The sequence below is a fragment of the Neolamprologus multifasciatus genome, chromosome 15 (genome assembly GCF_963576455.1).
Source record: "Neolamprologus multifasciatus chromosome 15, fNeoMul1.2, whole genome shotgun sequence".
Classification (NCBI taxonomy): Eukaryota; Metazoa; Chordata; class Actinopteri; order Cichliformes; family Cichlidae; genus Neolamprologus; species Neolamprologus multifasciatus.
This window is the reverse complement of record NC_140453.1, coordinates 38,578,093-38,591,408: the sequence shown is the minus strand read 5'-3', so window position 1 is coordinate 38,591,408 and position 13,316 is coordinate 38,578,093. Positions and strand designations below refer to the sequence as shown.

At 38.9% G+C, this 13,316-nt stretch overlaps 1 protein-coding gene across 4 annotated transcripts in view; it reads right to left on the bottom strand.

Annotated features, from left to right (window-relative positions):
- LOC146502724 (heparan sulfate glucosamine 3-O-sulfotransferase 5) overlaps window positions 1–12,010 on the bottom strand; it is a 117,586-nt gene extending 105,576 nt beyond the window's left edge. For 2 of the 4 annotated variants that reach the window (XM_085132531.1, XM_085132534.1), the window contains exon 1: window positions 11,569–12,010. The gene's annotated coding sequence lies outside the window, so the exon portion shown is untranslated. Of the gene's footprint in view, window positions 1–1,966; window positions 5,099–11,568 lie in introns of all 4 variants that reach the window. The other 2 variants (XM_085132532.1, XM_085132533.1) reach the window with 2 other exon arrangements.
- Between the last annotated feature and the right edge of the window lie 1,306 nt (window positions 12,011–13,316).

The window sequence follows — 13,316 nt, the reverse complement described above, 5'->3', positions numbered from 1 at the left end:
CAGAACTATATGTGTCAAAAGTAGCTTCACTTAGGCGCTGATGTATCAGCTATGTAGCCCTTTGAATACACTCTGTACCATTTAGCATAGTGTTTCAACCTGTGGTTGAAAAAAAGAAAAAAGAAAATTAAACAGAGGGTTCACTTACAGGATTTTGACCAAGACAATAGTTTAATATTCATTGTTTCTTTTAGTTATGTTATCAAAATTCTTATTTGTATTCATACTCATTTAATTTCTACAGATGCTTATAGGTGAATGATGTGCAGTTCTGTAATTTACATAGCAGTTATAAAATAAGCAAACGTTTGTGTTTAATCCACATTGAAATATGTGCTTGACCAGTCTTTATCAGCCAAAATCATTTTAAGCAATCTGATGTAAAAGCTCTGCATTTTATTTTATTTTATTTTATTTTATTTTTTTTACTGAAACTGTCTTGGGATGGGTGCTGATGTGCCACTTTTACAAGAACAACTTAGACCATATGACTGGCACTTTCAGTCATATGGTTTATAGCTAACATGAGCACAAAGTGAAAAGAGCCAGTTGAACATGATTACATTTTACGCACAAGTGACCCCTTAAGGGAATTTAACCGCTCGCCCTCATTCCAGTGAGCAACACAGGCCTTTACACAATCTTCACTGCTAGATGGGATATAACGTGTTATTTTCAGATACCTGGAAATAACATCTGTGGTCCACCTTGACTACAGCTTTGGTTGTTCTATGTGTCAAACTTAATGTGCTTTGTTGGGCTATAGCTGCTATGCTGGAGAGGTCAGTCCGAGAGAAAGAGACTGAAATGGAGCAAGAACAAGTTGGATGGAAGTTCTCACTGCTGTCGTTATTTATGTGTTCAGAAGCCAATTAGACTGCAAACCCAGCAGTGGTAATAAATAACTATCCATGCAAAACACCAGCGCAACTTCAAATTAACAGTTTTAAAATGCAAGCACAGCAGTAATTGAATCTAGTGACTCAGATAAAATGAAAAATAAACAAATCATACACATTACAAGCTTTCTGATACTATCATTTCCTATTGTTCCGGCATTTTTAAAAATTAGCTTTATATAATCATTTCTTCAATTTTTCTTAACTTATTCTTAAAATTAACCCTGGCTATTTCACCTTGCAAGTCTCCCATGTTGCTATTGTTAACAGCCCAAAGCATACAAACTCTGAAAAGCGTTACAGTTTTGCTGTTAATAAGAAGACATTGAAGTGAAATAATACTTCTGGTAAGAACTAAGAGAAAAGACCTGAAACTGTGTTCTCAGCAAGTGATGACTAAAATCAAAAGCTATGCCTAGAATTTTCATAAGGAGACTAAATGCTCTTAGGCGTCAGAGGCTTAAAATAAATGTAATTTACTTTCTAAGTAATTACTGGGGATAACCCTATTCCCAACACTATCCCTATATTTTTTTCAATCACTTTTCAAAGTCTTGGCAATCAAGAAAAAATATTTCTAAACAAAATGCATCATCTTCAGCTTGTCTCTAAAACATAGGGTTAGGATTCAACTACGGTTGGAGTTCTTGTTGAGAAACAATAAAGAAGGGACATATTAGATGGTAGTTAGGTAGTAAACTATCTGCTGTCTCTGAGAATAGCACTACATGGCTCTAGATAATGGACAATGGACAATGGAGGAACTAGACAATCTGGTATGTCAGTTCAACAATTTGTGTTCAGTGTTCTCGAGCTAAGACTGGTGCAGCTACTTGGATGAAAACAGACATGTCAGATGCAGCTGTACAGTAACCAGCAAATATTCTGTAACTCTGTTTACAGATACAGCCACGTCTTTAAATGTGAAAGGAAAAGCGATTTAAAAAAAAATAAGGGATGACTATCTTATAGCAGTCAGTGGTAGTTTCTGATGCAAACAGAGATGATTGCCCACCCACCACCACAAACACAGAAACAAAAACATCTTGGATCACATTAAAAAATACCTTTTTGCTGACTATCTGCACTTCAGATGGATGTCTTCACTTTTAGGCACTTTTTCCTGGCTGAAGAATTCTAGAATAAAATAATTATAAAATATATAACCAAACATTTTTTTACTGTGCGCTGACAATGACAAGTGATGGAAGAGTTTTTCAAACCATTAATTTTGGAAGAAATGCAATCAAAAACCACGAAAATTCCTCGCTATACCTCAGACAAATTATTATAGAGTATCCATCCATAAAGTATCCATTTGTTTCTCTTATCAGGGGCATTATCGTCCGGAAGGAATGCAGCCTAAACAGCCTAAGCAGAGAACCTCAGATTTCCTTCTTCCCAACCACGTCCTCCAGCTCATCTTGGGGAACACAGAAGAATTCCCAGGACAAGAAATATAATCTCTCCAGGGGTGTCCTGGGTCACCCACAGGGTTCCACAGGATATCTTGAAGGATGTGGTTGAATGACTTCTTCAGTTCCACGAAATGCATGTAGACTGGTTGGGCAAACTCTGACACACACTCACATACTCTCGAAAAGATAAAGACCTGGTCTAGCATTCGGTGACCAGGACAAAAATCATGTTGTTCCTCTTGAAACCAAGGTTAGACTAATGGATGAACTGTACTTTCCAATACCCTGACATAGACCCTCTCAGGAAGCCTAAGTAGCATGACCCCTGGTGCTGGAGCACACGCTGTCCAGTTCCTCTTCTTAAAGATGAGAACCACCACCCTAGTCAGCCGATCCGGTGGCACTACTGCAGATCTCCAAGTTACATTGCAGAGGCATGTCAGCCGAGACAGCCCTACAACATTCAGTGTGTCACATGATGGTCAAGGGCGCAAACTCTGGCATGTTGGATAATACCTCCCACCCACTCCATGATGTGCTGGCTAGCCACAGGAGCACGTCCAGTGAGAGACTGAGATTACCAAAACGCACCTGAACGACACGGGAAATCATCCTTGCCTGTGGCCATCTCCCTGTACAACTCATCCACCTAACACACTGTATACTGCTATAGCTACACAATTTTTGCACGTGCTCTTCTTTCTTATCCAGATATTCATCAGTAACTGACTTATATATATGTATATATTCTACATATTGTGTTATTTCTTACGTCTTGTATTGTCTGTTTTTGTTACTGTTTGTACTGGAGCACTGAAACCAACATAATTTCCCCTGGGGATCAATAAAGTATTCTGATTCTGATTCTGAGTTCAATCCCTGGCTTTCGAGACATAAGGTATCAAAAGTAAAAACAGTTGCAGGTCTACATCTTGATTTTTTTTAAGTGTATTAAAATCTAAGAATTAAAAATAATTTGAATTAAAAGGCTTGAGCTGTGTGTCACATCATTAACTATCAATATCCAAAATATTGAAAAAAATATTAATGAAAAATGAAGGTGCAGTGTTCACAGACAGCTGGTTAAATTTGTTACATTCAGTCAACCAAGTGCTTTTTCATAGACACTAATCTGAGAGTGCTGCTGAGCCTGCACATGGTCAGTTTGCTTTTGTTTTATTACACTGGAGATGGTCAGAGGTGCTGTCCCTCTCCATCATCATTAGACCTTTTCAACAACTTTTTCACACTCCATCACACATTGGCCAAGGTAGTTAAGGTGTAGTAAGTAACTCATCTGTTACAATGATAAATCACTGATACTCATTTACTTGCTTATGCTAGCTGTGTTTTCACACAAAGCGCAGATTGCAACTGATCTCAGAGCAATGAAAGTAGGGCCTGCAGCAGTTTGCCACACACGCTGGTCATCAGTTTCCTGTGAAAGACCAGAGGTTTATCCACAATGTGCATGAGCAAACCAAAAAAAAAAGCTGCTGCGCTCTCAACTCAGCTCAGGAGATAGACACACCTGCTTTCTGCAATTTTCAAGAGTACGAAACAAGCAGGGCTTTCAGTATAATAGTCAACTGCAGCCAAAGACACAAGATAGAAGTAATGCATGGGATGAATGCAAATAGGTGAAGAGCTTTATGACAGCACTGTTTTTGAATTTATGGTTGTTTGTATGTTTTAATTTATGTATCTTTTTAAATTTGATGAGGCAAGCACTGCCTGGCTAAGACCATGGCAAGCACTGTTTGGCTTGCTTGTTCTCATGTAATACCAATGAGTTTGAACCACAAGCTTAGTTCAAACAATTGATAACAGAAATGGGAGCTCTTCATAACAAATCTCCTTACTTTCATTTGTCCTAAAGGACAATTTGTTGGAAAAGTCAGCAATAATTCTGACCCATGTTCACCACCTGTGATCGTGTTCCATTTTCATGGACATTCTGAATAAATTTTATTTATACAGCACCAAAACACATCAACAGTCGCTTCGAGGCGCTTTATATTGTAAGGTAGACCCTACAAAAATACATACAGAGAAAAACACAAAAATCATATGACCCCCCCCATGAGCAAGTACTTTGGCGGAAGAGAAAAGGATAAACTTCCTTTTAACAGGAAGAAAGCTCGTGGCCATCTGCCACGACCGGTTGTGGTGAGAGAAGGAAGGCACAATGTCCAGGATGTTTTCCTCATCAGTTACATTACGCTCAAATTAAAAAGGATGAACAGAAAACATTTTTTTTCTTCCTGTAGTGTAGAGAGATACCTATTAAGTCCATTTCAATCATTTGATGTAACTACCAAGACTCACTGCAACATAAACCATAGAGACGGAATATTTTTATAACATTTTATGAAGACAAATATTGTTTTTTTCCCACACTGTTGTTTGCTAATGATACAAAATTTATAGGAACATTCTACTATTCTAATGGAAAACTAGGGCGAGTGTTAGGAACACAGAGCTTGTGTTTCAAAATTTCTTTGAAAATTTAGAACTGTTCAAGCTTAAAACTACCCAAGCTAAAGTCCACCCATGAAATGCAGCCTTTATTAGTGGTGTATAATCAGAAAGCAGTAGGTTTCTAAGGTAAACTAAAATTTAATATTGTTATTTATTCAGTATTGGAGTTTTCTCTTTATACACTGCAGAAAGAGGAAGAATAATGTGTCTGTGTGTCCCTGGCAAAAATTTACCTGTTGTGGTAATTTGATAAAATGCCATTTCATTCTGCAGTGTATGACGTATCAGCAAATCACTCCCCTGAAAGAGAGCAAGAAAAAAAGCAATTACTGCAGGACCTTAGTTGATGTTGTAATTACGTGGTTGAGGTTCATGTCCAAGTACAAAAATAGTCCAATACTGCAAACCTCCATCAGTGCTTTAAACAGCATACATAAAATGAGTCCCTGGATCTAAAAGAAAATCTACATTGGGATTAGTTTGTAATATCTAATAGAGAACTTTAAAACAATGTCCACTTTTCTTATTTCAATTTGTCATGTATTTGTCAAGATATGATGCAACATATCCCATACGCCATATTGATGGAGTTTTTGACCATTACAATCAATACAGAAAAAGAAGTAGTAATTTAATAAACTGTGGTAGCCTTGTTTTTGCTAAATTCACTGATTAAATGTTTAATGAATAAAGTAATCTCAAAGAAAATCATCAGCTTTTTCCATAGGACATACAAAGTGGAAACCACCATTTAACGTAGGGTATAAAAGCTAGAAAAAGAAAACAATACCGTCTAATTAATTGAATCCTAGGCGTGTCACATGGGTCTACTGTGCGAGGACACCTAAATTGCATCAAGCAAATCTGGGGAATGGAACCCATATGGCTAATGGATATGGGTTATGATATTGTTTTGGAAAGCTCTGCAACACACCGTCCTTCAAATGCTACAGCAACACAGACCTCCACAAATCATTACAGCAGCATAATGGAACACAGTTGATCAGACCCAGGATGAAGGGATGCCAGGGAAAAGAAGAAGAAGACTGTTCTGTGAATAATGATTATGGTCACCTTAGTCATATATCACCATCCGTGAGAAGTTGTCTTGGATAATGGTGTCAGTGCAGAGGGCTGACAAATTTCTGCACCATCCTCAGGTTTCAATCCTATAGTTACCCTCCTCTTCTCGCTTTGTGTCTGCCACCATAATTGCTTAGTAAGCAAGAAATTAATCCATGTTGCAGTAACCCAAACATATTTTCTAAATTAGAAATAGGAGACTGACCATCATGAATGTGGAGTGATGACACAGCAGGCCTCACTTCGACGCAAGTTGTTAGCAACTCTTAGCCAAGGTCAAGTTGGTATAGTATGTGGGTCCTTTCCTTAATATTGGATGAATTCAATTAGTGCTTCTACAAAGACAAACGTGAGCGAAATATAATGTGTGGTTGAGTAAGAGGTCAAACCAATGTAGTGTAGAAGGTTCTGTAAAATCAGACCGATAGACTAATTCTCTCTTGTTCGCTTTTCTTTTCACAGTTTTACTGCAGTTGGCAGCTCAATTGGATCGACAGCCATGTGCTGCTCCATTTGTTTCTCTCAGAAGGTCACAGGAGAGAGTTTTCAGGCCCTTCCTCAACTTTCGCGGCCACCCTGCCCACAGGAGTTATTAAGATGAATAGAGCAATATGCTGTCCTGGCTGCTGCTAGCTTTGTGCCATCATGACCTCTGATAACTCAAATCAGACCTTCGGGAACACATCTACAGTTACCCACTGATGAGATCCATGCTCAAGAATATGATATATGGGTGTCATTTTAAGGTGAAACAGAATTTGTAGGTTGCAGTAAATACAGACTATGCAAGTCATTAAACCAATACAGTGTTTGAAATTACCCAGTGTGGACACTGAGATCAAATCCAGGAGGAAGTTTAGCATTTAGTATTTTACAGACTTTTTACTTTACAATTTTAAATCAAGTTAAGAAGAACCAGTTACAGTATGAGAACCAGTTGTTCAATGCCATTCAATGTAACTGACAACATGTTTGAGGGATTTTAATGGCAATCATTTTAAGTAATTAAATCAGAAATTGTTTAATGAACTCTATGCAGTAGAGCCTTACACCTGTGCTTCTTTCATGGCCAGCAGGGGTACCTCCTGTGGTTACTCCTGGTTATATACAGTGGGGCAAAAAAGTATTTAGTCAGCCACCGATTGTGCAAGTTCCCCCACTTAAAATGATGACAGAGGTCAGTAATTTGCACCAGAGGTACACTTCAACTGTGAGAGACAGAATGTGAAAAAAAAATCCATGAATTCACATGGTAGGATTTGTAAAGAATTTATTCGTAAATCAGGGTGGAAAATAAGTATTTGGTCACCTCAAACAAGGAAAATCCCTGGCTCTCACAGACCTGTAACGTCTTCTGTAAGAAGCTTTTCTGTCCCCCACTCGTTACCTGTATGAATGGCACCTGTTTGACCTCATCATCTGTATAAAAGACACCTGTCCACAGCCTCAACCAGTCAGACTCCAAACTCCGCCATGGCCAAGACCAAAGAGCTTTCGAAGGACACCAGGAAAAGAATTGTAGACCTGCACCAGACTGGGAAGAGTGAATCTACAATAGGCAAGCAGCTTGGTGTGAAAAAATCAACTGTGGGAGCAATCATCAGAAAATGGAAGACATACAAGACCACTGATAATCTCCCTCGATCTGGGGCTCCACGCAAGATCTCATCCCGTGGGGTCAAAATGATCATGAGAACGGTGAGCAAAGATCCCAGAACCACACGGGGGGACCTGGTGAATGACCTGCAGAGAGCTGGGACCAAAGTAACAAAGGTCACCATCAGTAACACACTACAACGGCAGGGAATCAAATCCCGCAGTGCCAGACGTGTTCCGCTGCTGAAGCCAGTGCATGTCCAGGCCCGTCTGAAGTTTGCCAGAGAGCACATGGATGATACAGCAGAGGATTGGGAGAATGTCATGTGGTCAGATGAAACCAAAGTAGAACTTTTTGGTATAAACTCAACTCGTCGTGTTTGGAGGAAGAAGAATACTGAGTTGCATCCCAAGAACACCATACCTACTGTGAAGCATGGGGGTGGAAACATCATGCTATGGGGCTGTTTTTCTGCCAAGGGGACAGGACGACTGATCCGTGTTAAGGACAGAATGAATGGGGCCAAGTATGGTGAGATTTTGAGCCAAAACCTCCTTCCATCAGTGAGAACTTTGAAGATGAAACGAGGCTGGGTCTTCCAACATGACAATGATCCAAAACACACCGCCCGGGCAACAAAGGAGTGGCTCCGTAAGAAGCATTTGAAAGTCCTGGAGTGGCCTAGCCAGTCTCCAGACCTCAACCCCATAGAAAATCTGTGGCGGGAGTTGAAAGTCCGTGTTGCTCGGCGACAGCCCCAAAACATCACTGCTCTTGAGAAGATCTGCATGGAGGAATGGGCCAAAATACCAGCTACTGTGTGTGCAAACCTGGTAAAGACCTATAGTAAACGTTTGACCTCTGTTATTGCCAATAAAGGTTATGTTACAAAGTATTGAGTTGTATTTTTGTTATTGACCAAATACTTATTTTCCACCCTGATTTACGAATAAATTCTTTACAAATCCTACCATGTGAATTCATGGATTTTTTTTTCACATTCTGTCTCTCACAGTTGAAGTGTACCTCTGGTGCAAATTACTGACCTCTGTCATCATTTTAAGTGCGGGAACTTGCACAATCGGTGGCTGACTAAATACTTTTTTGCCCCACTGTAGATGTCTAAGAAAATAACCCCTCTGTTTTCTTGCTGTAAGACCTTGTTAAAATTCTTGAAATACATTTAGAAAGCCCTTTTCAATTCTCTATTTCTATTTGACAATATTTTACTTTGTTTGATTTCTTTTGCTTGTTAGGCTAATTGATGGTTCTAAATTGGCCATGTCTCTCACTGTGTTAGAGTTATAATGGACTGGTAACCTGTCCAGAGTGTTCTCTACCTTTTACCCTATGAAAGCTGGGATATAATACGCCCCTTCATGAACCTGAAGTGGATAACCAGTTAAGAAAAAAGATTAAATTACTGAATCTGAAAACGAGGATAAAACAATACTATACTATACTTGTTATCCAATGAGCATGCAACATTGTTGGATGTCTCAGCCAGCTTCGCACTGCGCTCATAACACCTGGTATGAAAAAAGCCAAGATGGCTAGGACGAAAACACTCAGCTTGAGGCTTCACAGAATTACTTATATGTCCAGTGGATGACATCATGCTGCCTACATCCAAGTCTTATATAAAGGTGGAAATATTACTAGCTTATCATTTAAAATGTACTTTCTATTTCAGCTGCATGAGTGTACATTGAGGTGTGGATCTATTGATATGTTATACTGTATAATGATGGAAGAAAAGAATAACATTCAAGAAAAAAAGTAATCTTTGTGCAGTCATAACAGCATTTGCTTCATGCAGCTCATTGGCACTGCCTTTTTTTTTAGAATTTAGACAAAAGCTACACCAGTTAACTAATGCATTTCGTTAGCCTTTACTGAGTTAAAACTAGAAATATATGGTCTTGTTATTAGTGGTACTACTGCAATATCAAAGCAAACCCAGTTTTTAAGTAATAGAGAATGACAGATAACTTATTTATTGGCCTGTCTTGTTTTTTTGTTTTGTTTTGTTTTTTTGGGTGGGATCCTGCATAACCACAATATTTTCACTTATAATCAGCAGATTAAAATTGGGGAGTGCAAAACAATATTTTTGCACTGTGACTGCATAATTTGCTCTCTTTTCTTAATGGGCATAATGAAGAAAAAGTCCTCAGAGGAAACAAACACAAGAGAGCACTTTTTACGTATTTTGACAGTTTGACGGATCAGACAAATTATTCCTGCACCCACATGCTACAGTACTGTGAAAACATCACCAATGATTTCTATAAACATTACTAATACACACTGATTATAAGATCGCTGTCTGAACAGTTGACCAACAGCAGGACTGCATAAATGGTAGCCATGTATCACAACAGACAGTGTCGATTCAGTTATTCATCCTGAACTGAAACAGACCAAAATTCTTTGAAACTGAGTGGAACACATGACAAGAATTTCTCTACATTTCGCTTTGTACATACTCTGATAGTGTGGTTGGATCAATTTTGCTTAACTAATAGTATTATTGCTTAAAGACTTTCCGTGTACCCGTCAGCAAGCACATAATAGTATTCACAATGTCATAAAAAAATATATTCTATTTAAACGGTTAGAATCATATCCCTGTGAATGTTTCCCTTCACTTGTTACCTTGTCTTTTGTTAACTTTAGCAACTGATGCTAGTTTGAAGAATGGGACAGACAATTAATCAAAACTGAATAAAAACTGACATTCAGAACCTTTTCAATTAAATGAATACTTCCCCCATTATTATACATACTACTGTGTGTGTTGTAACAGGACTGCCTTATCTAATCTGTGACTAGAAACACCAAGGAGGAAAAGTCAAACACCAAGCCGATTGCCCAACTTGCGTACTTTGTACCAAATAAAAAAACAACGTCCATTGTTTGACTTTAGTAAAGGCAACATCAAACAAAGACAACCAACAACTGTAAAAATAAATAAATAAATAAATGTTTTGTGATACCAATATGTTAAATTTGGAGCTCAATCATATTACAGGAAAAAATATCTCAGCTTCAGTAAAAACCTAGTGAACTATGAGTGCAAGAACACTCTATGTATATGTATTAATGGTGATTTGATCTGAGGTCATATTGCCCAGCTCTACTAATAAATACCAATTCAGTAAATTTATAATCTTGTTTCTTAAACAAAATGGAACAAACAAACACAAAATTATGACAATAATATTAAAGCATAGCCTAGAAAAATGATTTGTCTTCCTCAAATCATTCCTTAAATGAATCAAGCTGATTCATTTAACCACGGCACTCAGATCTGCAAAGCTAACATATCGACTTGTACCGGTACAAGTTACAAAACAACTTAATTTGTGAGAAAAACCACAGCAACAACAGATATTGCTGGTACTTTCTAATTTCTTTCTTTTTTTATTCAGAACATTATGAATAAAAGACATGCATGTTAGGTAAACTGTCAGTGTGAGATGACATGCTTAAAATGCATAGAATTAAGTGCTTTATATAGGAGAGTTGGGCTTGTAGCCTAATTTTAGTGAAGTGCTATGTAAATGACTTTTTCCATTTCCAGTCTCAGAGCTGCTGAATGGTGTGAAGTCCAACACTGCAAGCAATGGATGTTCAAGCCTGTAATACAGTTGGCTGAGCCAAGACAAGCAAGGATACTGAAGAGCTTCCACAGGCAGCAGTATTTTCCTGTTGACATTAAACCTAAGCCCTTAACCTAATGTCACTGGCTGCTCCACACTCTACCTTTCATCTTCATTCTCACAGACTGCCACAGAGCTTTAAGCACTTAGCTACTAACAAAAGCCCTATAAGATGGTAAATGTAGAGTAATGATGACAAGCAGCAGGAATGAAAATAGCACCTGCCGCCTGAGACAATAATAAATCACCTGCAATGAGAGTGACTGTGCACAGATACAAGCAAACAAGTTCAGGAAGGTCGAGAGGCAGAAGAAGAGCTAATCTGCACTAACCCTCTCCACCTCCTACAGCTCCAGCAAGGCTGAGGATAAATAACGGGCAAAGTGTTAATATAAGAACGTTTTTTTTCCTTAGCTTGTGTTTACCTGTTCAGCATCCTCCCCAGGACACGCCAGCTACCCTTCCAGCCCGGCGCTCAGCAGGAGCAGTAACGGAGCTCAGAAACCCTCTCAGCATCCCCCGTAAGCTCGCAGGTTCGGCTCCTTATGGGACAACTACCGGCAAGTGCGGTAGTGCAAGTTGGCTCCGACTCGGGATGTTCCGCTCAGCGCGCGTGAGCAGGTGCGAGATTAAAAATAATAATCATAAAAACACGCAGAACGGAACTCTCAGCCTGCGCCCGCCGGTGAGCACAGCGTCAGCTCTCCTCTCGTTTTACGCGGATCCCTGTTAGTTGAAGCCTTTTCTGAAGTCCACGTTCATCGCGGTGCCCTTCACTAGCAATTCCGCCGCGGAGACGCGTGGAGCTCACCCCGTACCGCTGCTGACTGGTGGAGGCGGCACGGACGGAGCCGGGGCGTATTTCTGAAGAAGGAGGAGGGCGAGGGAGGGCGGATGCGCAACGATGCTGGATGCAAGGACGTCACAAAAGTTTCTAAAAGCGCAGAAGTGATTCTGAGAGCACGAAGGGATTATTTTTCCATCTGTTAGATAGAAAGATTACATATTCTAATTATATTCTATTTATTTTATGTGTTGTTTTAAAAATAATGATAATGGGGAAAAAATCTTAGGGTAAAACCAAATGTGGAGCAACTTGAAGCAAATTTAAAGAGTATGGCGTTACGCGTTTTTCCTGCCAAGAAAACATGATAGGCTGTCTGTCTATCTCATGCTGACAAGACATTTAACTAAAGGGCATAAAGGAAGAGACTGTCTATTACACATATCCGTTTTGTTTTTGCTTTTAATCATTATTTTTACTTTTTTTAAAAAACCTTTTGCTTTTATAAATTTTTGTGACTCACATAGGCTTGTTTTATGTGACCCTAAATTACTTGTGAACTGCTGCTAAATGTAATACTACCTTAAATGTTGATAAACCGGTAAGAGAATTGTAACTTAAATAACTGGCTGTGATCTTACAGCATGAATAGATAGTGAATGTAGACAAAAAGGTCCTGCTTGAAAACTCATTGTTACTCTATAACCTTTAAGCTGGTGTTAGTTTAGGTTGGTAAACGGTATTATATGATGATTTTCTATTCTAACTGAGAATTCAAAGCCTAGAGGCCTCATTCAACCATTCATAAACTCATTGCATTGTGCTTTTACATTATGCAATGTAACATTCTAACATTCATGCACATTCACACACACTGCCAGTTAGTGTACTGGGTGAAAATTGAAGTTCAGCATCTTACACAAGGATACTTACACATAAGGACTGAACGGGCCAGGGATCAAAATCTAACCTTCCAATTAGTAGACCCCTCCCTATCCCATCTGAGCCACAGCCACTTCTAAGTTGCTATTTCTAAAATCTTAAAACTATATTAGCTATGCATGGTATTGGCTTGCAATTGTCTGAAGTATATATATTCCTACCTTAGTTCATAATAGGCTTCTTCAAGCAGCTTATAGGCCAAAATTTTGGGTACCTTTTTTGTTGGAAGGTGCTCATTCCTACTACCCAGCACATGCAGGTGCTGCATTTTGTATGCACACATCTGTTGCGTAGATTTTTATGCAGCAGTGTAGCCCACACTGTGGGCTAGTGCAAATGTGTCTGTTGTTCAAAATGATATCTTTATTCCCGATATTCTGCAAACTCTGCAGGGTGTGAGAAATTGAGATATATTTGACATCTCAGCTGATGCACAGCCTGAGGGCA